The sequence below is a fragment of the Lethenteron reissneri genome, unplaced genomic scaffold (genome assembly GCF_015708825.2).
Source record: "Lethenteron reissneri isolate LAM-NWPU_2019-01 unplaced genomic scaffold, ASM1570882v1 scaffold_1915, whole genome shotgun sequence".
Lineage (NCBI taxonomy): Eukaryota > Metazoa > Chordata > Hyperoartia > Petromyzontiformes > Petromyzontidae > Lethenteron > Lethenteron reissneri.
This window is the reverse complement of record NW_026891680.1, coordinates 85,617-112,958: the sequence shown is the minus strand read 5'-3', so window position 1 is coordinate 112,958 and position 27,342 is coordinate 85,617. Positions and strand designations below refer to the sequence as shown.

The 27,342-nt window shown below is 45.8% G+C and overlaps 1 long non-coding RNA gene across 2 annotated transcripts; it reads left to right on the top strand.

The window, feature by feature from the left end:
• The first annotated feature begins 7,432 nt into the window (after positions 1–7,432).
• On the top strand, positions 7,433–26,168 carry LOC133339575 (uncharacterized). Of its 2 annotated transcripts, XR_009754749.1 has the most exons (4): positions 7,433–7,469; positions 9,905–9,964; positions 21,434–21,529; positions 23,804–26,168. It is a non-coding gene; the product is annotated as an uncharacterized LOC133339575 (long non-coding RNA). The 2 variants fall into 2 exon arrangements; XR_009754750.1 differs by having other exon boundaries at positions 21,434–26,168.
• The last annotated feature ends 1,174 nt before the right edge of the window (positions 26,169–27,342 follow it).

Here is a 27,342-nt window from a genome sequence, read left to right as displayed (position 1 = left end):
ATACCCAGACTGATGATAAGAAGACTAATGACAAGGGTGCGTCAACTGTTAGTGATAACGAAGAACCTCGCTGCTCATTGAGTGATATGAATACGGTCGTTTATAAGTACATTAGTCGTTATTTTTAATTTTAATCGCATAAAAAATACCAATAGATTCAGCGATGTAAACTAAACGTTTGAAACCTTCGTTACGAATCTACACGCTTACAGGGAAAATATATTGTGTTAAACCTTTCTTTTGATCACAGAATCTTGCCCTCGAATTAATTGAAGCCTTAGCCAAAAGATAAGCATCTGCGTAAGCAGACATACACCGCTGTACACCATTGTTCCAAGACATTTAGTTAATTGTATAATCTTGCCGATGAATCCATTGACGTATCCTTTTGCCTTCGGGATATAATAATATTTTTTATTACCTTTCGAATGAATATCGTCGCATGCATGTTTAAGGACTTTTTCCTATCGCCGTATATGCTCGCGTTACTCGGAGGAATTAATCAATTTTGATTTAAAGCTTTCGTGACTGCATGGATTCATATTCTTGGTTCTTTCGGTAAAGTCACGTAGAAGGGAAATAATAAAATAATATAAATATGAAACAATAACAATATATAAACAATATATAAATATATTGTTTTATATTAATATTATTTTATTATTTCCCTTCTATGTGACTTTACCGAAAGAACCAAGAATATGAATTAATCAATTGTTCGGTTGCCCAGTTTAACAACGTAATCACTGATGGTTAAATGTACGGATCAATGAGGAGAACATCTCAAGGGGTACTGTATTGATAATTCCAAGCATGAGAGTTCGCATATTAGAGTGTTATGTTTTTGTTCAGAAATTAAAATTGCTTAACACAAAAGAGTCTGAGTGGTACCTTCCTGAGTTTATGTGTAAGAGACCTGACATAAACACATTAAGACATAATCAGTAAATGTTAAAGTGAGAATAATTGTGTTATCCCGATTGATAATACAACCCTAGACAACGAAGCCGAGCTTAATTTAGCATAATTACATCACACTTGGATAACTTCATACAACTTCTTGGTTCTTTCGGTAAAGTCACGTAGAAGGGAAATAATAAAATAATAAAAATAAAACATAAACATAATAAAATACAATTCTCACGACGTTTGTTTTTATTATTTTATCACTTCCCTTCTACGAGACTTTACCGAAAGAACCAAGAAGATGAATCCCTGCAGTCACGAAAGCTTTAAATCGAAATTTAACTTCATACAACTCATTGTATTATCCCGATTGACAATACAACCCTAGACAACGAAGCTAAGCCTAATTATAATAACTGCATACATTAGTAATCGCATACATTTGCATAACCTAATACGATTGCCTTCCCAATTAGCATAGATTATGTACATCTTACCTATAAACGTCACTTTTTCTCTGTCCGTCTGTCTGTCTATCCCTCTGTGTACGCTTGCTTGCGAGGGATTTGGCGCTCGGGCCGTGGGGTTTAGGACAAACAAATTTGCCGGGAGGCACGTCCCGTGCCCCGCGGTGAACATAGGCATTTCCGATTTTTCGTCCGTCGCCTTTAAATAGGTCCGATTATCGATTTAGTGCGATTTCTCTTTAATTATTTATTTACTATTGCGATTAGACAGTATTTTTGTAGCGCGGTGGGGGGGGGGGGGTAGCGGCCCAGCCCGCAGCCTCGCCCGGCTGGGCAATCTAGGCGAGGCCGGAGGCTCTGCACGGTACTAGGCTTCGACACCCCACACTTGTCAGGCGAAGACTTTGTGCTATAAACTCGATGTACCCAGCATTGTCTGGGGGAAAAATACATTTAAAATCTTCTGAAAACTTAAAAGCATAACATACCAATGAAAATAAAACTCTGTAATAAAAAATGTAAATCGTAAACGTGCCGAGGATCGATTCTTTGAATCGCGCAAAGGAATCGAAGGTTGTAGATTCATTTAGAATCGGCCTATTCCCGTTTTACAAAAGTTGGTTATAGAGTCGATATAAACTGCTACGAACGGCGTTGACCGGGGGAAAAATAGATTTAAAAAAACTTCTGAAAACTTGAAAGCATAACATATACAAATGAAAATAAAACTCATTAATTACAATGAAACCCAAGCGCGCCAAGAATCGATGCTTTAAATGAAGACTGTACAAATAGTTATTAAGATGGGTGAGTGTACTGGCAGCCTATAATGTAGACTGTAGCCTGATTATTAAGCTGGGTGAGTGTACTGGCAGTCTATAATGTAGACTGTTGCCTGGTTATTAAGTAAAGTGAGTCAGTTTTTTAACACGTAGGCTTTCGCGACCAATATTATTCATAATCAACGTTTTTGGGTTTAGACCGCGTTATTTATAAATGTGTCGTAACCCTCCACCACCCGACATGGCCAATCAGTAAAAAAGTGTCACGTTGACAAAATACTAATAGTTCACTGCTTTAGCCCACCGGTGTGTTGAAGCGTGAAACCACAGCATTTACAATTTTTGAGTACGACGTTTTGCTGATGCTGGATGCAATTACCAGCGAAACGTCGTACTCAAAAATTGTCTGTCCGTCTGTTCGTCTGTGTACGCTCGCTTGCGAGGGATTTGGCGCTCGGACCGTGGGGTTTAGGCCGATTTTTTTTGCCGGGAGGCACGTCCCGTGGCCCGCGGTGGGAATAGGCATGTCCGTTTTTTCATCCATCACCTTTAAAGTGGTTTAATTATCGATTTAGTGATATTCAACTAGATTTATTTATTTCCCCGCGCCGCTTGGCGCGCGACAGCACACATTTGCGTATAGGCCGCTGTCGGTAGCCTAAAAGAGGCCTAGAAATAGGGTTTCGTTCCACCAAGTGGGGCACTACCTACTTTTTTATATTTAACATCAGAAATATATAGAGATTCCTTAGGAAAAAGTTATCCGCACACAACCTTGCAGTTTTTGAGAAAAATGATGCTAAAGGTGCCCATTTTGAAAAAAGGGAAACCATAGGGAATTTTGCACTTTTAAACCTGTTTATCATATAAACCCAAAAATGCAGAATTACCACTTGAAGTACAAAATAAACCAGTTTGAAATGTGTGATATACCTGAAGTTGCTATCTATGTGTAGTGGTGATACGCGCTGGCAAGAGGGATCGTGAGGCAGCGCGTGGTGATTGGTTACATCGAGTGGGTGCTCATGTAGTGGTGATGCGCGCTGGCAGGAGAGATCGTGAGGCAGCGCGTGGTGATTGGTTACATCGAGTGGGTGCTCGCATCGCGGTCCGCATAGGCTCCGCCCCCTCGGGAGCGGAGGGCTATGTAAGGCGATGCACGCTGGCACTCGGGGAGTTGGTGACCAGTGAAGACAGAAGACGGAGGAAGAGATAGGCCCTGGGACCCCTAGCCCCGCTGCCCTTGTAAGGGCCGGGGTTCTGAGAGGCTCAGAGGCGAGGCCTTGGGATTCACGGTCCAACGCCCTTGTAAGGGCTCGGGCTGTGTAGCCCAGTGGTCGAGACCCGTAGTCTGACAAGAGGGGTCTGATAGCTCTACGTAGGGAGAGCGTAGCCGGAGAGCCTGAGTCTAGGCAGAGGTAGGCACGCGTACCCTACGGGGGAGACGGAGTACGACCCGAGCCGGGTGTGTGTAGGGGTCTGATAGCTTCCCGTGGGGAGAGCGTAGCCGGAGAGCCTGAGTCAAGGCAGAGATAGGTGCGCGTACCCCACGGGGAAGACAGAGTACGTGGCCGAGTCAGGCACGTGTGACATAGGTGTTATTTCGGTTGGGACTGTTACGTGTGCAACCGTTGTGAATAAAGAGTGCTGCCCCGTCAACTCGTCTCCCGCCATAATTGAAGATATTACATATGCACAGTAAACATGATAAGATTATCAAGAAAACTTCTGCTGTAGCATTAACACCCCAATTACTTCTCACTATGTTGTTCCAATTGAAAGGTAATATTTAAGGTAAAATCTGAATAACAAATAGAATTATGCCAAAATATAATATATAAAAAAAGCACTTTTCAAAATAACACATTTAATGGTGAATTGTCAATTCGCATACATGAGCAGCAACTGCACTACATCTACATATTCACAGCAATGATTATTGTAAACAAGATTTAATTTTGATTGATTTATATTAAATATATATGTCCTATATTAATTTTATTATCATATACACATCACTAAATATCAAGATCACTGTCCTCACTATCAGATTAACATGAAACAATATCCTCAGTTAATCTCACATTGTCACAATGAACACATTTACATAGGTCAGTGAAGGCCAGGTCAGCCTTGTGGCATGAGCACCTTCCACCTGTACAAGTACCAGACTTACACCCACAGTGGAGTGACCCCAAAATCTGTTGAGAAGCTGGATCTTTAGTCATCCATGATATGATGAGATCACCATCCTTGACAATCCATCCAAAGCCGTCTGGACTGGGAGCATTTATAAAAGGATCCAATGCTCTCCTGTGGATTGCAGCTTGGTAGTTAGCACGCTTGAAGTGCTCTGTAAGTGCATCTTTTGTTGGAGGTAATGCCTGTTCGAAAGAGGCCTGCACACAGAGCCTATTGTATCTGGCCAAATTAACATCTGATACCTTTTCTACATACAGCTCACACACAAAACGTTCTATGGTCACAAATGTGGTGCTGTCCATTTCAAATTGCCTCCCAAGAGCAACAAATGCACTGATGTACTCTGCATTTCCAGACACTATATTTAGTGGTTTCTCTTTTCCTTTCCCATAAAAGGAACTAGTTGAGTCACAGCCAGTGAATGTGTGTAGTCCTATCAGTGCCTCTTGTTAGTGAAGGACCCAAAGCAGAACCAATAGCCTGGAGATCTAACATTCTTTGCCTGTCTTTTGTTCCTGTCAGAAAGTACATCTTTGCTGAGGGAAGCTTAGCCATTATTGAAAGTGAAATGATAGCAACATCAGTGTCAGGACTCTGGATGATTATCTTATTATAAAGTTCACTCCAGGCATGTTTTGCATGAAGTAGGAGCCTCGTGTCAGCTTATTCATGGCCACAAGTCAAAGATTCTACCTCTTTGACAGACATAATGCCATCTTTAAGAGTGAGTTGATGACATACATTTCTGTGTGCCACAAAGATAGCTATGTCTTTTCCAGCTGCTTGTAAAGGCACAGTTCTCCATGTCTCAAAGAGAAAGTCTGTCAAGGCTTTTTCATTTTCACCACTGGCTAGAAACTTGGTCCACTGACTTGGAGTCTTCTGTTTGATGCTGTATATTTGCAGCAATTGTTGTTCAGCAACAGCACGTCTTGATCGTTCAGCATTTTTGATGCTCACTGCCGGGTAGCGATCAATGACAAAATCGACCCTTGGACAACTGAACTTTCTACCCATCTTAATCATAAGTTGAAGATCATCAGCAAGCTCACCGAATGTGTCTGGTATATTCTTGAGACTCCTGATCAATGCCATGCCATCTATCAGTAGGGCACCATTATCACCAACAGTCTTGTTCACATGACAGTCCCTGTTCTTTGATTCTAAACAAGCTAGAAGAGCAGCCTTATTTGTTTTGGCTAATGAACCATCAGTGCTTGCTAGCGGGGATGAGATATTGCCAAGTGAATATGTCAGAATCTCTTTCAAGTTTACAGACAGGGATTGACTTATCACTAACAGTCGTGCAAAGAGTCTCCTGTCATTTTTTAAAATGACTTGATTTCCATCTTTTGTCTTGGAGGATTTCTTCATTTGATCCCCAAACGTAGTGAGCTTCAAGGACTTTATTGGAGAGAAGAAGTCTGTTTTTGATGACTGGACTCGATCTTGGATGAAAATTTTCAGAGCTGTTTCACCTTTATCACAAGCACTTTGTATGTCATCTCTGACAGTCTTTGTAGCAACAACACCAGAGCTAATACATACAAGATCTTCACGAGGCAGCAAGGGATTGATCATAGACTCAACCGCTGATACCAAAAATATAACAGCAGCATTGTCTTTTGCAATTCTTGTTGCATCCAACTCTTTATGACCCCTCTCTTCATGTTGCATTCCAGCCATCATTTCACACTGCCTTGTGATTGCAGAACGTTCAGGATGAGACAGTATCCATCGCTGGACGGCACCTCTGTTCAATGTTATCCCAGTTATGCCGCCTTTGGTCTTTGAATCACGGTTGCTGGTTTGTTCTATTGCTTGGTCACAAGCTGTTAGCATCCTTACGCTGTACTGTCCAGTTTCCTTTTGCAGTGACTTCTTCATAGCAGTGTGGATGAGTCTTTGGAAGATTGATCATCTCGACCCAATATGCTGATAGGTACCTTGCTTAATTTTGGCGGTCATATACAAAATACCATGCCAGCATACGTCTCACTGTTGCTAAGTGAAGGCTCCAGTCAGAGCATTAGATAGGACATGTATATTTAAAGCCCTACCTTCTATAGATAAATAATTTGACTATGGAATTACATTGCATTCACACGCAATATGTAAATGTAATTGGAGTGACCCCACAGATTTGTGAACATTTTTTGTACCTACCTATATGTTTTTTCAGTTTTGCTGAGAAATCTTGTGTAATCTCGATAGCAGGATTTGTGGTATCAGACCTAGATTGCAATGCAATCTTTCCCACGAATGTGTGTCAGAATGCTCTCATCTGATTTCATTTGAGCTGCCTCACGAAGAAGTCCTACATTAAAGATATGAAGAATAAATTATAAACCCAGTTGGCAATATATTAGCTTGCATAACATTCAATTCAAGTGAGTAAACATACCTGTGTTAATCGAGCTTGATCGCCGCTATCAGATGAAGCTGCGCTGCTTACGTCCTCCTCCATGTTTACATGTGCGTAGTGATATTGGCTTGATTTTGGCTCTGACCTACTTACATTTTCGATGCTGATTGGTTGAAAATCTAGCTCAACAGTTTTATATGTCTCAATACGCAGTCAATATAGTGCGCCAATAAATTACACTTTTCTCATTAACTGCAGGATAATGCGTGGAGAACTTTTTGCTTGGATACCTTTTATTAACGTTGAACATATTGAGCAAAAGAAAAAGTAGTGCCCCGTTTGTCGGAACGAAACTGAACGATACAACTCACGTACAGCGGCCTATCACCTTTAAAGTGGTTTAATTATCGATTTAGTGATATTCAACTATATCTATCTAATTCTAGACTTGAAGTTTTCGTGACTGCAAGGAATCATATTCTTAGGTGTTTTCGGTAAAGTCACGTAGGTAAAACATCAAAATTAATAATAAAATAAAATAAAGATCACAACGTTTCGGAGGCAACACAAGTCTCCGTCATCAGGTGGGACAGGTGGCACAATATATTTATTTATTTCCCCACGCCGTTCGGCGCGCGACAGCACACATTTGCGCATGCGCGAAACGCTGACCGGCGGTTGCCCCTGGCAACGGACACACGCGCTGTCGGTGTAGGGGGATTTTCATTCTCGTGGACAAGCTACAAGGTGAGTCGCGCTTAAAAACAGCTCCGTTAAAACATAGATATTACTGTTTACTACTTTTTCTTACTCTGAATTATTAGGTAAGAAGATGATAGAGGTTGAGCAATGTTTGATGATCGTACACGATGTAACACGATTCTTTTCCCCCTGGGTAGTTAGTGTTACTTTTTACATGCTTATGCCTCAAAAGTTCAAAAAAGGCTATAATTCCCCACAAACTTTGCTTTTGTGACCAGGACTTTACGTGAAGGAATGACACAAATGCACACCGCGTTTTATCATTGAAAATAGCTATATTTCTAAATATCACTGTCCTTAGTCACAAAAGCTACGTTTGAGGGGAATTATTGTCTTTTTGATACTTTTGAGGCATAAGCATGTATAAATTAACACTGACTACCCAGGGACTAAAACACTCATCACTTTTCTGTTGCAGTGTTTATTATCGATACAAAATTTTATCTTTTAAGAGTTTTTAAAATAAAGATTAAATAAATCTTTCTTTTTTGCTCCAGCTTATTCACACTTTCCTCCTCCTTGCGGGGGTTGGTCAGTGATATTTGTTGATTCGGGTTAATTTGTGTGCGTTTGGACATAGTTACAGGTAACATAAGTTTATTAATATGAGTAACTTTTTATTTCACACTTTCGCTCGCGGTAAATACAAAAATCAAAATGGCGGAAAATGTATGATTGTACTGAATTTATTATTTTAAACGGGTGCCTTTAATTTATTATTTGCCTCTTTTGGTAATGTCACGTAAATAGAAACATAAGGACAATACATTCAGTTTGTTTTAAGCATTTTTTTAGGTGTGTAAGTCCAAGTGTGTGTGTAACACTGACTACCCAGGGACTAAAAAAAGCATCACTTTTCTTTTACACAGTGTTTATTAACGATTCAAAATTTTATCTTTTTAGACTTTTTTCATTTTAAAAATAAAGAATAAATAAATATCTTTCTTTTTCGCTCCAGCTTATTCACACTTCCCTCCTTTTTGCGGGGGTTGGTCAGTGACATTTGTTGATTCGGGTTAATTTGTGTTGCATTTGGACAGTTACAGGTAACATAAGTTAATTAATATGAGTAAATGTTTCTTTTACACTTTCGCTCGCGGCAAATTTAAAAACTAAATGTCGGACAATGTATTATCGTAATTATTTAATTATTTAAAACGGTTGCCTTTCATTTTGTATTTGCCTCTTTCGGTAATGTCACGTCAATAGAAACATACAGACTATAAATTAGGTTTGTTTTAAGATTTTTTTTTAGGTGTGTACGTCCAAGTGTGTGTGTGTGTGAGTCCATGTATGTGTGTCAGTCCGTGTGTGTGTGTTGGTATTGTACCCGTAACGGCACTGCACCACGGAACCTGTCGACCCCAGTTTCATTCCCGCTCACGGCCAACACACCCGCACCAGCTACCCCATTTGAGGCTGAATCGACCTAGGGGAGGCCCAGGACCGGTTCAAATATTCGTCACCAGTGTCTGCCGTGAGTGGGAATCGAACCCGGGTGAGCCAGGTTCGTTGCGCAGCGCGCTAACCGCTACACTACCCGCTCTATATACACAACACGCATGCAGCAGGGCGGTGTGCGTGTAGTAAACATCGCCACCAGGGACAAAAAAATTTGTTTTTTGATACAGTATTTATACTCTTTTTTTATTAAACTAATAATTTTACTTCTAAATACGTGACTTTACCAAAAGAAAAAAAGAGTATGGATTCCTGCAGTCACGAAAGCTTCACATCAAGATTATACAGTCTTTATTCACACTTCAAAATGTGATATTTAACTACTTCTCTTTTAAAATAACTATATTTCGCCTTCACCACGGACTAAAAATTAGTTGTTTGATAATTTTTAGTTTTTTTTTGGTAGACATTGTTTGCATTGCATTCACATATAAGAAACAATGGTTGCTTAATATCTTCATGGCCATTTTAGTTTTTTTCCTAATTGATGGTATATTACCATTATTTTATTAGAATATCTTGCAATATTTCATTATTTTATTTATACTGTATTATCACTGGCTGACGAGCATTTAATATTAAATACTCTATAGATTTCTATCACATAGTTTGGTTAAATGTTTCATTTTTTGGAAAACATTTTTTATGTTAAATATTTCAGATGTTATACGTTTAATGTGCTTTATGATGCCTAAGTGTTATCATTTTTGACATTCCGCTGGACACTGTATAGGTGTGACAGGTTTACAGCTCCCTAAAAACACAAATGTTTAAGTTTTCTAAATAGTTTGTCTGTTCTTTTATATTCACTGCTAGGGATTCAACTATGTTTCATGATAGTACATATATTCACATTTAAAAGTTTCACATTTTATACACTATTTTTCTAATTTGATTAATATCGTTAGTCGGACATCTTTCTCTAATATTAACACTTCCAATCAATCCTGTCAATACAGGAATTGAGCCATTAGGTGATGTTCATTCCGTTTGATTGCTGTGCATATACACATTTACAGGTAAGAAACGTTTTTATTTCTGAGTTAGATAGATTTTTTTATTGAATCCGTTTGCTCGCGGCAAATTTATAAAACAAAATGGTGGTTGAAATGTTTTACATTCTTTTTTTTATTATTAACAATTGCATTTAACCTGTTGGGTTTGCATGGGTCAGGTTTATATTTTTTTATATAGTGCTGTGAGGGTGATTTATATGTCATAGTGATTCGAAATAGGACGTTTTTTGCATGCTTCTTGATTACATTTAGTGCTTTATTTCGTTATAATGTTTTTGCGAAATTAACCATTATTAAATGGCCGTCCTGCAGCTTTAATTTCAACATTGAGTTGATGGAGAGAGCACAATTACATTATTATTTGTGGACGAGTTTGTTTTCATTCAGATATAAAAAATGTATCATTCATTGCCAAATATGTTATATTTACAATATGGTAGGCTAATATTTTGCATTCTTATATTACTTCATTTGTGCTTTGTTATCAGTGCTTGACTTTTATAGAGTGTTTCTAAAATACTCTACATGTTTCTAGAAGATAGTTTTGCTACATGTTACATTTTTGAGACGTTTGTTTTATTTTACATCTTTTAGATGTGATATGTAGACTGTGTATTGCATCTGATCAACAGGTCTTATCATTATTGAGAATTCGGGTGGACACTACAGGCAACACACAGATTTACAGCACCTTTAAAACATAGATAACTACTACCTTTTAAAATTTATGTTATTGCAATGTTTATATTAACTGACAGGGATTAAGCAATGTTATTTTTCTGATGAATTTTTATGATGGCAAAATATATTCAGAGTAGCACAGGCTGAGGAAACTGAAGAGCAGCGTGCACTAAAACAAACGACTGACTGCACAGCCACTGCAGCAACCCAAGCTGAAGTCAATCCTGAACAGGGTACATCTCGACAAGCCAGAAACCGCACATGTGTAATAATCTTCCAGGAGACTTGGACGCCGGGGTTGGAGGCACACGTATTTATTCCGTGTCGGGTACAGCACAACACTGGACATACAACACTGGAGGGGGTATCGGCCCCTTCACCCGTCTAACTGGGAATACACCCTCTAGCTACGCCTAGCCTACCTCTTGGCCTCCACTAACGGGCTAGGGGAGGCTAGCTAGCCCGACACTGGTAAGTCGGGCTCACGGTACCCGGAGTCCCAGACCAGCTCTTACAAGAGCACCGGCTCTGGCTCTCGGGACCACGCCGCTGGCTCGAACTTGTTCGGCCCTGATAAGGGCGGCGATCCAGGGGAGTCCAGGGCTCTATCTAGACGATCTTCTGTCTTCACTGGTTAGCTTCAACATCTCTCCTCGAGCCCTCCGGCTCATCCCCTTTTATACCAAAACCCCCGCTGAGGGGTGGGGCCCCTGGGGGATCCCAGCTCTGAGTCAGCCCCCCAGGCTGCCCGATGCAAACGTCGCTGGGAGCACCTTCCCGTGCACCGACATAGCCACGCCCACTGTGTTTCTTTCCCGTGTGATCCCATTGTATAACAGCCCCTCCGTAACACCCCTACATCACCCCCCCCTGTACAGCTCGCAGCCGTCCCGGCTGCAACAAAACGACAATAAAAGTGTATTTACCCCTTGAACCCGCGTGTGCCTCACAATTTTTTTTCAACAATAACGACAACAAGAACAACAACAAGAACAACAACAGCAAGAAGAGAAAATAACCCGACGCACCCCCCCCCCCCCGAATAAATACGAATTCCGTAAGAGCACCATATATACAATTAGCAGGAAAACAGCACACACACAACACACAGTGAACACAACATATATACAATCCTCCGGGCATCACAAAAGTCTGCGCATTTTCGCGCGCGTTCTTGCAGCAGGCCCGTCACACGGGGCAACCCTGGATGGCGGACTGTTGGGTGGCAACCGTCCATGTCCGAGTGAGTCACTTTCTGTTGCCGCGTGACCCTCGGCATCCCCAGGAGGGGTTGGCGGGCGTGAGCCCGTCACTCCCGGTGCACCTGGGGGCGGGACAGCCGGCAGCACGTTAGGTGAGAGCAGCGGAGGCGGACCCTGGGAGTGTGTGAAGTGGGAACTCGGACCGCAACGAACGGTTTCAATCTGGAGGGGTGCACAAACCACCGCCGCTTCCCCCATTTGATACGTACACACTGAGGCCTGCAAAACCTGAACCACCTCCACAGGACCCCGCCACGGCCACACCAGTTTAGAGGAGGTTGCAAGTGGTACTTGGGGACAGTGTAACCATGCCCTGTCACCTGGTTTCCACTACAACACGTGCGCCCGACCCAGCCTGAGCCTCTCGTTAGCCTTCTGGCGGAGGTCGGAATTTTGCATAGCAGCCTCCCGTGCCTCTGTTAATTTAGCAATATTGAATTTCACATGGTCGGCCAATTTAGATTTACCCCGCGGCGTGGAGATCTGCAGCTGGGTCTGAACAGGTGGGCCAGGTTCGCGGCTGTACATCAGGAAGAAGGGGGAAAATCCCGTTGCCGCATGGGGAGCCATTCTATATGCTGCCAACACCCCTTGAATTTGAAGGTCCCAATCGGTCTGTGAGTCCGAGACCTGTTGGGACAGAATTGACGTGATGGTTCGATGCGGACGCTCCACCATCCCGTCAGTTTGCGGATGATATGGGGAGGTACGAATTTTTTTCGTTCCCAGGAGCTCACAGACCTCTTGGAGAAGTTTACCAGAAAATGTTTTGCCCTGGTCGGTCAGCAGCCGCTCCGGAGCACCTTTGTCCAGGACGTATCCCTGGACAAAGGCCTCCGCGATGGCTGCTGCCGACTGGTTGGCAAGGGGCCAGGCCATAGGCCAGCGCATAAAATATTCCACCCTGGTCAACAGGTATCTGTTGCCCCTGGAGGTAGCGGGGAATGGGCCCAGAATATCAAGCGCGACAAGCTCGTTGACCCTGGAAACTCTGATGGATTGCAAAGGCGGGTTAGACTCCCGTGCTGGTGGTTTACGTTGCGCACACCGAGGACATGACCCCAACAGATCCCCGACATCCCTTGTCATGCCCGGCCAAAAAAAATCCAGCTGAAGCATGGCGAGGGTCTTTTGAGTCCCCAGGTGGAGGAGACGCTCATGCGCGGCCCACACCACCTTGCCCCGCAAAACAGAAGGGACCACCAGCCGGTGTCGATGGGATCTCCCGTCCCAATGCATTAACAGACCCTGGACCATCTCCCATGAGTCGACATCACCCCTCTCCCGCCCAGCACTTCCGACGCGACGACGCAACGCGAGGAGGGAGGTGTCCTCCATCTGGAGGCGCCCCCATTCAGCAACAGGCAACCCCAGCAAGGAATCTTTTCCCTGTTGTGCAATCGAACCCGTCATCGACGTTGCGTCAGCGGCGGCCGCCAGGACCGGAACGGACATATCACTCGGAGGCCTGCAACGCCCCGACCCCAGGAGGCATGCGCATTCGGAGGTGGTTGGCAGCCGTGACAGAGCGTCCGCATTGGTGTGGTGAACGCCCTTACGGTACGTAGTTTCGAAATCGAAGTCCTGGAGAATCTCCAACCATCGAGACAATTGTCCCGATGATTGTTGAACTCGCAGGGCGTACTGTAGTGCCGCATGATCTGTGCGGACGGTGAAATGCCGACCGTACAGATATGGGCGATACTGTTGGATAAAGTTAACAATTGCCAACAGTTCCCGACGGGTGACACAATATCTTTGCTCCGCTGGAGACAACACCCGACTACCGTACGCTACTACCCGTTCCACGCCGTCAACCACCTGCGAAAGCACGCCCCCAATTCTCGTGTTGCTCGCGTCCGTGTCGAGCAAAAAGGGTTTGGAAAAATCAGGGTAAACCAAAGGAGGAGCCTTTACCAGAGCGTCCCGGAGGGATCGGAAAGCAGCCTCCTCCTCCTGTCCCCAGTGAAACCGGACCCCCTTCGATGTCAAAGCATGTAAGGGCTTTGCAATCGTTGCAAAATCAGCGACAAACCGTCGGTAATACGACGCGAATCCAACGAAACTCCTGACCTCTCCCACAGAGGTGGGAGTCGGCCAGGAGCTGACACACTGCGTTTTGGCGGGATCGGTAGCAATACCTGAGCGTCCGACGATATGTCCCAAATAACGCACAGATTCGCGTAACAAATGACACTTCTGGGGTTTAAATTTCAAATTAGCAGCCCGCATTTTGAGGAAAACCGCCCGCAACCTCTGGAGATGTTCGTCGAATGTTTTGCTAAAGACGATAACGTCATCCAAATAAATCAAGCACTAGTCTCATTGTAACCCAGCCAAGACCAATTCCATCAATCGCTGGAAAGTTGCCGGCGCTGAGTGGAGTCCCATCGGCAACCGGTTGAATTGGAACAGGCCGTGCGGTGTACGGAATGCAGTTTTGGGTTTCGAATCATCGTCCAGAGGAAGCTGCCAGAATCCCGAAAGCAAATCCAATGTGGAGAAGAATCGCGCCCCCGCCAAGGCGTCAAGCGATTCGTCCATCCGTGGGAGCGGGTATGCGTCGGCAACAGAAATTTTGTTGAGGCGACGAAAATCGACGCAAAACCGCAACGAGCCGTCATGTTTTTTAACTAAGACAATCGGCGCTCCCCAAGGGCTGGTAGAAGGAGAAATGATGTCGGCGGCTAACATGTCATCAACGGCCGATTTGACATGGTCCTTTTCAGCGGGACTTAACCGAAAAGGATTCTGGCGTATTGGCGCGCTGTCACCCGTATCAATATGGTGACGCAGCAGATGAGTACAGCCCAGATCGTATTTGTTACGACTGAAAACGTCAGAAAATTCACGCAGCAGTGTTTTAAGCTTTTGACGCTGTAAGTCTGACAGGTCCGTCGATCCCGCACAAAGCGCCTCGAGCCACCCCTCATCACTGTCCGTATGTGGTCGTGGCAGAGGGGCAGCGCTTACGTGATTTACGACGGGCTCCTCACAGGGCACCGGCGTTGCATGCGCAAGCACGGTCCCCTGTGGAAACACCACCGTCCGCGACCCCACATTGAGGACCGCGATGAAAGGGTCCCCTTTAACGATGGTCTGGGCCGGAATTAAGTGGGGTCCGCTAACCCCGACCCTAGACGGTCCCAGCAGAACCCCCTGGTCCCCAATCCCCTTAGCGAAAGGCCGACGTAGTTTAAGAGGCACCAGCATCTGGGCCCCCGGCGGTATGCGTACCGTTCTATCGACGAGCGCCGGTACCGTCGCGAACGCCGTCCTACCCACAGAGGGAGACGGCGGAAATGACATACGTCGGCCCGACGGGAGCTCAATACAGCCCTGGTCGACTAAGATACGGATCGGCATTTTGGCCAGGAAGTCCGTCCCCAGCAGGCACGGAACCGCCAGCGAGGAGGAGACAATAATTGGGCCAGAAAATTTGATATCCCCGATACAAATTTGCGCTCGAATTTGTCCAATGATGCCAAGTGAGCCCCCGTTAGCAGCATAGAACGGAACATCAACGGGCAGCAAAAGACGGCTCTGGACAGGACTCCCCTCCCCCTCTCTGCTGCATGTGTTGAGCACTCCGTGCTGTCTTTGAGCCCCGCCCCCCTCCCTCCCGATACGTTTCCATTCATTGGCTACCACATTCTGATGAGCTCTCCTCCCCCCCCCCCCTTCAACTTGCTTATAAGGGACTACATCTTGAATCATTGCCTTTTTTGATGCAGCTAATTCGGCTGTGACGGTCCCACCTGATGACGGAGACTTGTGTTGCCTCCGAAACGTCGTGATTTTTTGTTTTATTTTATTTTATTTTCATTAATTTTGATGTTTTACCTACGTGACTTTACCGAAAAAACCTAAGAATATGAATCCTTGCAGTCACGAAAGCTTCAAATCTAGAATTGTTGTAAATTAATTCCGAAATAATGGTCGCCGATGCTCCCGTATCGACCAGGATGCGCACCTCAACCCCATCAATGTGCCCCACAACGACTGACGACCCCGACGACGCGGCCACAACGCGATGGGCCAACACGGACCACTGGCTTGGTTGGATATTAGTCCCCACAGTGGTACGTGTTGGCGCGACGGTGTGCAATTACAGACCCCCGTTCGTTGCGGTGCGTGAGTGTGTGATGGGTGTGTGCGTAGGCCAACCATGTGGGGTGCTGCGACTCGCCGGGTTATGTTGGAGCTTGGGAAGAGGCGCGGCGTCCTGTCGAGGCGTCGCCCCGCGCTGCCGAGGAGACCGGCATCCCGAGGCCACATGACCCCGGAGGCCGCAATTGTAGCAGCGCAGGAGCGCTCCCGATGACTTTGGCTGGTCGAGGCGGCTCGGTCCATCCCGAGCCGGCCGTACTCCCGCTCTCCACTCCAGCTGACGGTCGACGGCGCAAATTTCCTCCGCCGGGAGGGTGGCTGCAGCCACGACACGGCCGGTCGCCGCCTTGCTGGCCTTTCGTCGCTGCGAGAGTAAGTTGGCGTGGAGGTGTCGTGCGGCCCGGAGGGAAGACATCTCAGCGTCGTCCTGCGACACGACGACAATGTCTAATTCGTCAGCCAGCAATAGGATCTTCTCCGTCACCATGGCATCCACTCCTTCGTCATCCATTCGCGGGAAAGCCGTTCTTGCCAGTGCCAGGAGAGCTGTGCGATACGCCAGGGGCGACTCCTTGGCACCCCGCTGACGATCGTAGAATAGCTGTCTGCAGTCAGAAGGTGGTCCGTAGACTGCAGCCAGCAGCTGAAGCGCCATCTGCAGCGTGGCGCGGTTGGCTTTCGGCGCCGAGGTGAGAGTGGCGAGGGCATCGCTGTCGAGCATCGCCGGCAGCGCGCGGAGAGCCTCGGCATCTGTCCACTGCGCCATCTCCTGGTGTGCGAGGAAGCGCCGCTGAAAGCCGCCCCAGTCACCATCTTCGCCCACGAACTCCTTGAGGGGAGGTAAACGTTGGTGCAACGCAGCTGCCGCAGTCGAAGGTCGCCCCCCGTTGCTCCCGTCACTCGGCTCGGCTTCGGCGTGAACGACGAGTGGCATCGCCGGTCGCACCACTGGTGACGCGCTGGCCGCTCCTGATGATGTAGCAGCCACTGTACGCCCGACGTAGGTCGCGAGGCTCAGCCCGGCCACGCCCTCAGCAGTTGCTGCGGCGATGGCAGGAAAATCAAAATCCGGCTCCGTAAAAGTGGCGGGAACCCGTGTTGCCCGTCGGCTGTCGTCGCTCCGTGGCGGTCCACCAGCCCCCAGCCGCGTAATTTGGTCAAGCGTGGCGGCAGCAGCGTAAAGTAGCTCCGCCAGTCTCGCGTGACCCTGCCGCAGTCCATCTGCTGACGGCTCCCCTCCATCCAGACGCTGCGGTGTGGATGGACCCGGCCCCGGCTGCTCGGCGTCGCCTTCAGCCATCTCAGGCTCAACTTCGGCAGCGGTGTCCTCCGCCCCCGGTTCCCTGGCACGAGCCGTCCGTCGCGTGTCCATGTTCGTAGCAGATCACTTCTAACACCAGATGTAATAATGTCCCAGGAGACTTGGACGCCGGGGTTGGAGGCACACGTATTTATTCCGTGTCGGGTACAGCACAACACTGGACATACAACACTGGAGGGGGTATCGGCCCCCTCACCCGTCTAACTGGGAATACACCCTCTAGCTACGCCTAGCCTACCTCTTGGTCCTCCACTAACGGGCTAGGGGAGGCTAGCTAGCCCGACACTGGTAAGTCGGGCTCACGGTACCCGGAGTCCCAGACCAGCTCTTACAAGAGCTCTGGCTCTCGGGACCACGCCGCTGGCTCGATCCTGTTCGGCCCTGATAAGGGCGGCGATCCAGGGGAGTCCAGGGCTCTATCTAGACGATCTTCTGTCTTCACTGGTTAGCTTCAACATCTCTCCTCGAGCCCTCCGGCTCATCCCCTTTTATACCAAAACCCCCGCTGAGGGGTGGGGCCCCGGGGGATCCCAGCTCCGAGTCAGCCCCCCAGGCTGCCCGATGCAAACGTCGCTGGGAGCACCTTCCCGTGCACCGACATAGCCACGCCCACTGTGTTTCTTTCACTTGTGATCCCATTGTATAACAGCCCCTCCGTAACACCCCTACACATGCACTGCAGCAGCACGGACTAAAGAAAATCCTGAACAGCGTGCATTTCGGCAAGCCAGGGACCGCACACGCACTTCAGCAGCACAGGTTGAAGAAAACCCTGAACATCGTGCATCTCGACAAGCCAGGGACCGCTCAGTCACTGCAGCGGCACGGATTAAAGAAAACCCTGAACATCCTGCATCTCGACAAGTCAGGGAGCGCACAGTCACTGCAGCGGCACGGGTTGAAGAAACCCCTGAACATCGTGCATTTCGACAAGTCAGGGACCGCACAGTCACTGCAGCGGCACGGGTTGAAGAAAACCCTGAGCATCGTGCATCTCGACAAGTCAGGGAGCGCACAGTCACTGCAGCGGCACGGGTTGAAGAAACCCCTGAACATCGTGCATTTTGACAAGCCAGGGACCGCACAGTCACTGCAGCGGCACGGGTTGAAGAAAACCCTGAGCATCGTGCATCTCGACAAGTCAGGGAGCGCACAGTCACTGCAGCGGCACGGGTTGAAGAAAACCCTGAACATCGTGCATCTCGACAAGTCATGGAGCGCACAGTCACTGCAGCAGCACGGGCTGAGGAACCACAACATCATAAAATGGTGCGCCAGAGGCAAGTCCGTGATACGGCTGCATTGAGCACATGAAGAAATAACCCGGACTGGAACAGAGCAGCTTTTCTTTACCAACCAGAGATCGATTATAAATCCATGGTGATATTAGGCTGTATGTTAATTACTTGTGCAGAATGCGGTGCTAAAAAGTGGAAAGGAGAATCCAAGGGAATGTGCTGCAGTGATGGAAAAGTCAAACTTTGCCTTGTGCAGACGCCCCCCGAGCCACTCAAAACCTTGGTATCTGGTCATACCCCGGAGTTTAAACACTTTCTGACCAACATCAGGAAGTACAATTCCTGCTTTCAAATTACTTCTTTTGGTGCGACTAAGGAGATAGTGGAGCCAGGATTTATGCCCACATTCAAAGTTCAAGGCCAAGTCTATCATCGAATTGGATCCATTCAGCCACTGACTGGCGAAGAGCCAAAGTTTCTTCAGATATACTTCATGGGAGATGAAGGTCAGCAAGGCAACCAGCGATGCAGCAATGCTCCTGGTGCCAGACTAGAAATTGTCCTCTCCCTCCAAGGGATGCTCAACCAACACAATTTATTGGTTACAAGTTTCAAACATGCAGCACAACAAGTCACCTCCAATGATTATCAGGTTGTAATCAGTGCATCCAAGGTCCCAAGCGGGGAGCATGCACGGAGGTTCAATGCCCCAACTTGTGGTGAGGTTGCTGTTCTCATGGTGGGTGAAGAACATGGTAAGAGAGACATTGTGCTTCGATACCAAGACAACACCATCAAACGAATTCCTGAGACAAACAGCATATGATGCCCTACAATACCCCATTATACTGTGGCAAGGGCAAGATGGGTACCACGTCCAGATTCCTCAAATTATAAAAGCAACTGGACAAAGTCATCCTAAAAAAACTGTCTCCTCTAAGGACTTTTATTCCTTCATGATCATGGACAGGGAAGGCGGAAACCACATATTGAGGTGCGCCAACCTCTTTCACCAGTATGTTGTTGACGAGTATGCCAAAATTGAGAGTGAGCGCCTTCTTTACATTCAACTCAATCAAAAACGCCTGCGTGTAGAACAGTATGTTCATCTCAGGGACGCTATCAATGCCGACGGAGATGCAAACGTTCAGAATGTGGGCAGATTCGTTATCTTGCCTTCATCCTTCACAGGTGGACCAAGATACATGCACGAGAGGACTCAAGATGCCATGACCTATATCAGGTAATATGGCAGGCCCGATCTCTTTAACTTGCACACAATTGAGTGGCACAAACGTGGTCTTCCTCATGCTCACATATTGCTATGGATGAGGGAAAAAATTCATGCAAATGACATTGACTCAATCATATGTGCTGAGCTACCTGACCCGAATCAAGACCCTGCCCAATTTGATGTGGTCTGCAAGCAAATGGTCCATGGCCCATGTGGGGAGTTCAATCCAAAATCGCCATGTATGCAAGACCGCAAGTGTACCAAGAAGTATCCAAGAAACTTCTTGAAAGAAACTCAGGCAGGGCATGATGGCTATCCTCTATATCGTCGCAGAAATATAGAAGATGGTGGATTTGAAACAACGCTCAGACCTGGCACTAACTCTGAAATGAAGGTTGACAACCAGTGGATCGTTCCCTACTGGCCTCTTCTGTGCAAGATATTTGAGGCCCACATTAATGTGGAATTCTGCAATTCTGTGAAAGCCATCAAATATGTTTGCAAATACATCAACAAAGGGTCTGACATGGCCGTGTTTGCCTTACAATAAGAGGGGCAAAGTGTGGATAAAGTTCAGCTTTTTGACAAAGGAAGATACATCAGCACCAATGAGGCCATTTGGAGAATTCTTGGCTTCCCCATCCATGAGCGTTCCCCCACAGTGGTCCATTTGGCAGTTCACCTCGAAAATGGTCAACGCATATACTTCACTGAAGGAAATGCCCAAGAACAGGCCCTGGCTCCACAAGATACCACCCTGATGGCGTTTTTTGTTTTGTGCCAAAGTGACCCATTTGCTACCAACCTGCTCTACCATAAAGTTCCCTCCTACAATACGTGGACTGCTCAAAATAAATGGAAGCGACGTGCTGGTGACGGTGAATCTGATGCCTTGGGAAGAGTCTACACAGTTCATCCCAGCAATCAGGAGTGCTACTTTCTGCGCATGCTTCTCCATGTTGTGAAAGGGCCAAATCTTTCCAAGACCTCAAAACAGTGGAAGGAGTTGTTTGTGAAACATACAGGGAATCTTGCAATCTTCGTGGAATTCTTGAGGATGATCAGCATCTTGATAAAGCTATGACAGAAGCTTCTGTTAGTCAGTCCCCTTCTCAACTCAGATTGCTCTTCTGCATAATTCTTCAAGTTTGCAGCCCATCTAACCCCATGGGACTCTGTTGTATGTGTTGGGTTATGAAATTTTGATGAAAATAATAAAAATTGATAATTTTCCGAAAAATGTGCAAATCGCATTAATAATGTTAATGTGTGTATTACTATGCATAAATTACTGATAATGCATGTAATTATATGCATAAATTATGATAATAGTGGAGATTATCGTAATTTATGCGGATGCTTGCGATTATGTTAATGTGTGCAGTTATGATAATTTGCTTAGTTTCGTTTATCCAGAGTTATCAATCAGGATAACACGATTATCATAGATTCATTTACCGATTATCCTAGTGTGTGTTATAATATTTTAGGTCTCCATTTTCATATCTCATCGCAGGTAACAGCTCTTATGAATAAGACAGTTTTGCATGGACTTGGAAGGAACACTCGATATGCTTCTGTGATAACAATTTTATTCTAACAAACCCGTGACATTCTATCATGCAGGTCAAACATGCGTCAATAAATTCATGAGCAAGATTATGCCATCACAATCGGCGACTGGCCGAGTTTGAAAACAAGCATGACACACTTCATTTTGCGGTAATAAAAAGCACGTATTATACCCAAGAGGCGAAAGTATATGTCAATAGATTCATCGGCAAGTGTAAAATCCTTTTAACGGAATGTTTGAGTCAATGGTGGGTGAGGCGTGTGTGGGGGAGAGCGAATTTGGCTCTGTTTTAATTAATTCTTCGGCGAGCCTCTATAACAAAGGAAACTGGTTTGACAAGATTTTCTCTGTTCTTCCTTGAGTCTGTATGTGGGGAGCGATACGACCTCTGTCCGTGCGGGTTGCAGCCGAGACTTTCTCCGCGGTGAGGTGAGCCGCGGCGCTCGGTGGCGATCGTTGTCGCTCGGTGTCGCTCGACGGCGCTCGTTCGGAAGCCTTTGACTCTCTGCTTTGCTCGCTTGGCGATCTCCGCCTTTCCTGCGGGTTGTTCGCTGGTCGTCACTCTGACGAGGAGCGATGCTTCGTTCGAGGCAGGGTGGACGTTGGCGTCTTTGTTGGCTTCACTCGCAGCTCGGCGACACAGGGTAGCGATTCTTCTCAGGTGGTGCAGACCTCGGCTTGTAGCTGCGCGTCGCTACTCCGCGAACCTCGTCATTCTGGATGACGAAAACTTCTTCGTTGTCGGCGTTGAGATGAGATGGGGCCCATGGCCCGGACGATCTCTGGTGGGGCCCGTGGCCCGGACGATCTGTGGTGGAGTCGAAGCCCTGGCGACGAGATGGGGCTCAGAGCCCTGGCGATCTGCTCTGTATGGATTTTCCTTCGGTTTATATCTGGAAATTCCACTCAGTTTCCCGAGTTGTTCAAAGCCTGTCATAAAACATTCCTGTGGGTGTGAACCATCTGCGTTCGTGTGTGTGTGTGCGTGTCCGTCCGTGTGTTTCGCGTGCGTGTTTGTCCGTGTGTTTATTAGCTTTGAAGACACAGCTGTGTGTCGTTCTGGAAGAAAGGGGTGGGGGGGGGGGCCTCGTGACGGCGCCACCTAAGTTTATCCATTAACCAGACCGATGATTCGCGTTCGCATTGAGTTATATATAAAAAAAGTATTAGAATCCATGTTTTTGTTACTGAATAATATTTGTCGCGAAAACCTACGCGTTAAGCGAGCTTAATTATTCCCTCCCTTGCTCGGGGATCATATCTTTTGTCTCACACAGCTTAAGTTGTTTTTGGTTTGGAAGTTGAAATGCGACTTACTTCCCTTATGCCCGAGTTATGCCGAAACCGTGTTCACGATGTTTCATCGTGACCCGATTTCTCCTGGAAATGTTATTTCCTCGTGTGTGCAATTTTTGCTGTCCGTGTTGTGGGGAGACAAAGACGGTTGTTTCCACGGTGGGAGCACCCGGCGCATGCGCTTATTTATTTATTTCTGAAGACGTGTTAATTTCCTTTGAGCCATTGCCCGGGAGTTTTATTGGCTTTGTTGTGTGAGTGTAGAGATCCTCTCGGGAAGACAAAGGCGGCCGTGTTGCTCGCTTCCCATGGGGTGTTGTGTTTGGTTAATTTTGAGAGCCTTCTCCACCCTTGATTTCTCTTCTACTTTAATTCCGTACTTATTATTTGACTTCTTGTGATTATTTAATCTGATATCCCGGCTAGGAATTTTGTTTTGGAGCGAAATAGATGCCATAATTATTCTTTGATGCTTCGGCCCGGCCGTGTAGATATTCTTTAAAGGTAAATAATGTCAGTATTTAATTAACAATGATGGGTCGCGATTCTGGTGCAGACTGTAGTCTGGTTTTCAATTGGAGTGAGGATGGATACTGTTTGCTTAATCTTCATGGTTAAGTTGGTAACTTTGTGTATTTAACATGGTTCAAAGACCCGTCTGTGCTTTTTGTCGTCAATGCTGTTTCTTTGTTAAGAATATAATTATCTCTTCCTCCGTGGTGCCTGGTCCTGTGGGGTTTTTTTTTAACAAAAGGATGTCCTGCTGACCCCCCCCCCCCCCCGCCTGCAATTCCCCCCTCCCTTGTTCCTCTTGTGTGAATTTAGGGGAGTTTTATTACCTTGATTGCTCTCTTTCATGCCCTCTTTCCTTTGAAATGAGGTATGCGCGCATCTGTAGAAGTGTGGGGGCGTGTTCGTTCCACGTTGCCCCGTGTCTATTAAAAAAACGATTATATATGTTGGCAGAATAATTATTAAAAAAATTTATATTAATATTAAAAAAGGGGGTACATACACAACAACTCTGGGAAAAATACAAAGAGGGCATGAGTGAGGACATCCTCCACAGAGCTCAACAAGAAAATCCCAACCTCGAGGTGAACTTTTCTGATGTCATCTTTAACCAGGCCCTCATCCTCCTTGAAGACAAACTTCGCTCCATTGGTGGAAAAGACCTCAACTCTTTCGGACTACCAACACCCTCCAGGGACAACCTGCATGCCCTTGCCCAAGAGATCGTACGTGAAATATCCTATGATGGTTTAGAGCTTCTTAAATTTATTGAGGAGAATGAACCAAAGCTGATGGATGCACAAAGAGAAGCCTACAGGAAAATCTTGGAAGACATTGAGTCTAAAAATGGAGGCATGTTTTTCCTTGATGCACCTGGCGGTACTGGGAAGACCTTTGTTCTCAACCTGCTTCTGGCTAAGGTTCGCCAGAGGCAGAACATTGCTCTGGCTGTGGCATCGTCAGGGATTGCTTCGACTCTGCTTATTGGAGGAAGAACTGCCCATTCCACATTCAAGCTTCCATTAGATCTATCCCGACAAGAAAACCCTGTTTGCAATATTTCAAAGGGGACTGCCCTTGCACAAGTCCTGGTTAATTGTGAATTAATATTGCGGGATGAATGCACCATGTCCCACAAGGGAGCATTTGAGGCTGTCAACACAACTTTGCAGGACCTCCGCAACAATTCCAGGAATATGGGTGGTGTAACTTTTCTCATGGCTGGTGACTTCCGACAAACCTTTACCTGTGGTACTTCGAGGGATCAAAGCTGATGAGTTAAATGCCTGCATCAAGTCTTCATTCCTCTGAAGGCACGTAATGAAACTGAGACTAACTACAAACATGCGTGTATATCTCCATGGAGACCAAGAGGCGGGAAACTTTGCTGAAGCTCTCCTTGATATTGGAAATGGCAGAATTCTTGCTGACGGCACAGATGGACTTATCACCATGTCTAAAGGCAGCCTTTCCACTTCGGAAGAGGAACTGGAGGAAAAAGTGTACCCAAACATGCAACAACACTTTCAAGATGTTGTCTGGCTAGAGGAGAGGGCCATTTTGGCTCCAAAAATGATTCCGTTCACAGAATAAATTCCATGTTGTTGCAGAAATTATCTGGAGAGAGCAAGTCCTACAAATCTATTGACACAGTGTTGGACCATGATCAAATTGTTCACTATCCAGTTGAATTCTTGAATTCTCTGCAGCTCCCGGGTGTCCCACCACACAACTTGCTACTAAAAATTGGGGCACCTGTGTTGCTATTGAGAAACGTGGACCCACCTAGACTATGCAATGGCACAAGGTTAATTGTTAAAGAATTACATTGTAATGTTATCAAAGCTACAATCATTACAGGCAATTCTAAAGGTGAGGACGTCTTTATCCCTCGCATACCTATAATCCCAAATGACACAGTCTTTGAATTTAAGAGGCTTTATTTCCCCAATCAGCTCAGCTTTGCAATGTCCATTAACAAGGCGCAAGGACAATCTTTAAAAGTGGTGGGACTGAATTTGGCAACTCAGTGCTTTTCTCATGGCCAACTTTATGTTGGATGCTCTCGTGTAGGCAGTGAAAACTATTTACATTACTTTGCACCAGCAGGCAGGACCAGAAATATTGTTTACAAAGAAGCTCTTTGATAGGGGGGTGTTGGTCAGCAAAAAGTGGCAGTTTTACCTGTCGGCGATTTTGCAGTCAGCGGTTGTTTGCGGCACCGCCCGTGCGCTGTTGTTCTTTCGCCTCGGATCTTACCTGCCCTACTTCCCTTCTCCCCATTTCCCCATTTTTCCTATTACAAGTTATATAGTCTGTGGTTTTTGTAGTGCCTTACTATAGTACAAATAAATACGTGTTTTTCTACCATTGACCATCTACTTACGACTCATTGGATTCGATAAAAGACAAAGGCATGTACATGTTATGTAGTAGTACAGAGTTAGCCTGATAACTTTAATCTAAATTGTTGTATGGTTGTTATTGTTAGACTTCCATCCCACTGGAATTTTTGCGCACAGCGTTGATATACTGTGTTTTTTCAGGAAGATTTTGCAGTTTTTTCCTGGATGTTTCTGTCGCGCGTCGTCATTTTAAGATGTTCTTTGTTCATGTTTTTGTTTGTTGCGGTTGCACCTGAGTCAAGAGCCGTATAAAAAGACACTAAATAAATGTTAACTACAATTAAATACATGTTTCTGTTTGTCGTCTTGCGTATGGCACTTTTGGAGAGCTAAATGTCAATGTTCAGATCTGCTGGCAACGAAAGGGCTTCAGGAGAGAGCTTATGCAAGTCCTGTTATTCTGACATTGAAGAGACGGAGACCACACTGGTTTATTATGTGGTCCATCATTTGGGTTCACAGTTCCATTTATTATTTAGTATTACAGTTTTTATTCTCCTAAACACGTAAAATTCATACGCAAATACTTTTTACGTACATTAAACTTTTTGTATTTGTGTATGTAATATATGTACTACCACACTCGGTATGTACTGCTGTCATCACAGCAGGTACCACCACACTCGGTATGTACTGCTGCCATCATATGTACCAACACAGTATGCATTTCGATTTAAAGCTTTCGTGACTGCAGGGATTCATCTTATTGGTTCTTTCGGTAAAGTCACGTAGAAGGGAAGTAATAAAATAATAAAAATAAAACATAATAAAATAATTCTCACGACGTTTCGGCTACAACGCAAGCAGCCGTCTTCAGGTGAAGAATGAGACACTACCAAGCTAGGAGCTTATATATAAGCTGCGTTGGAGGTGGAAGAGCGCCTTAACAAAAAGAATGTGCATATGAAGAGGAATTTTGCATATTCATGGAAAATGCGTAGGAGGTGGGCGGGGGGGTTTTCAAAGTCATATTATGCCCATGCATTATGCAGGATCAGCAGCACCAAGGGGGGGTGCAGGGATTAGCAGTAACAAAGGAAAGGAATGTTAATGATATGTAGCTGCAGTTACTCAACAACAACGTAGAAAACTAAAGTATAAACTACATAAAAAACTAAAGTATAAACTGCATAGCACCATCAGAATACTTACTATACTCTACAATAAACTGAGTTACTAACAGCAAGTAATACATTACAATTCTACGTCTTAAAAATTATATAATATGCTTCCATCTAAACTTTATTCTCTTATGCTCGTGTGATGTGAGTGGTGAGGGTGAGTGGTGAATAGTAAGGGTGAGTGGTGAGGGTTAGTGGTGAGGAAGAGTGGTGAGGTTGAGTGGTGAGTAGTAAGGGTGAGTGGTGAGGGAGAGGGTGAGTGGTGAGCGTGAGTGGTGAGTATTGTCAAAGCCCACTGGGCTTAGACAATACCTTAGTATCTGTGTATATATGTAAGGTTACTAAGAAATATATTTTTCACCCGGGCAACGCCGGGTACTTCTGCTAGTATGTAATAAAAGACTCCGTCAGGCACTGCTGGTCTCCGTTTGTCTGTTATTTAGGTTCTTTCTCCGCACCCCGCTGGTCTCCTCCGCAGACCAGCGTCGTCTCGTGCGTGCCCCGCACGCGCTCCCTCGTCAGCTCCTCCACTCTTCCTCACACCCCGCTGGACCTGATCAGGGATCAGCGTCTCCTCTCGCGTGCCGCGCACGCTCCTCCGTTAGCTCCTCCACTCCCGCACTCCGC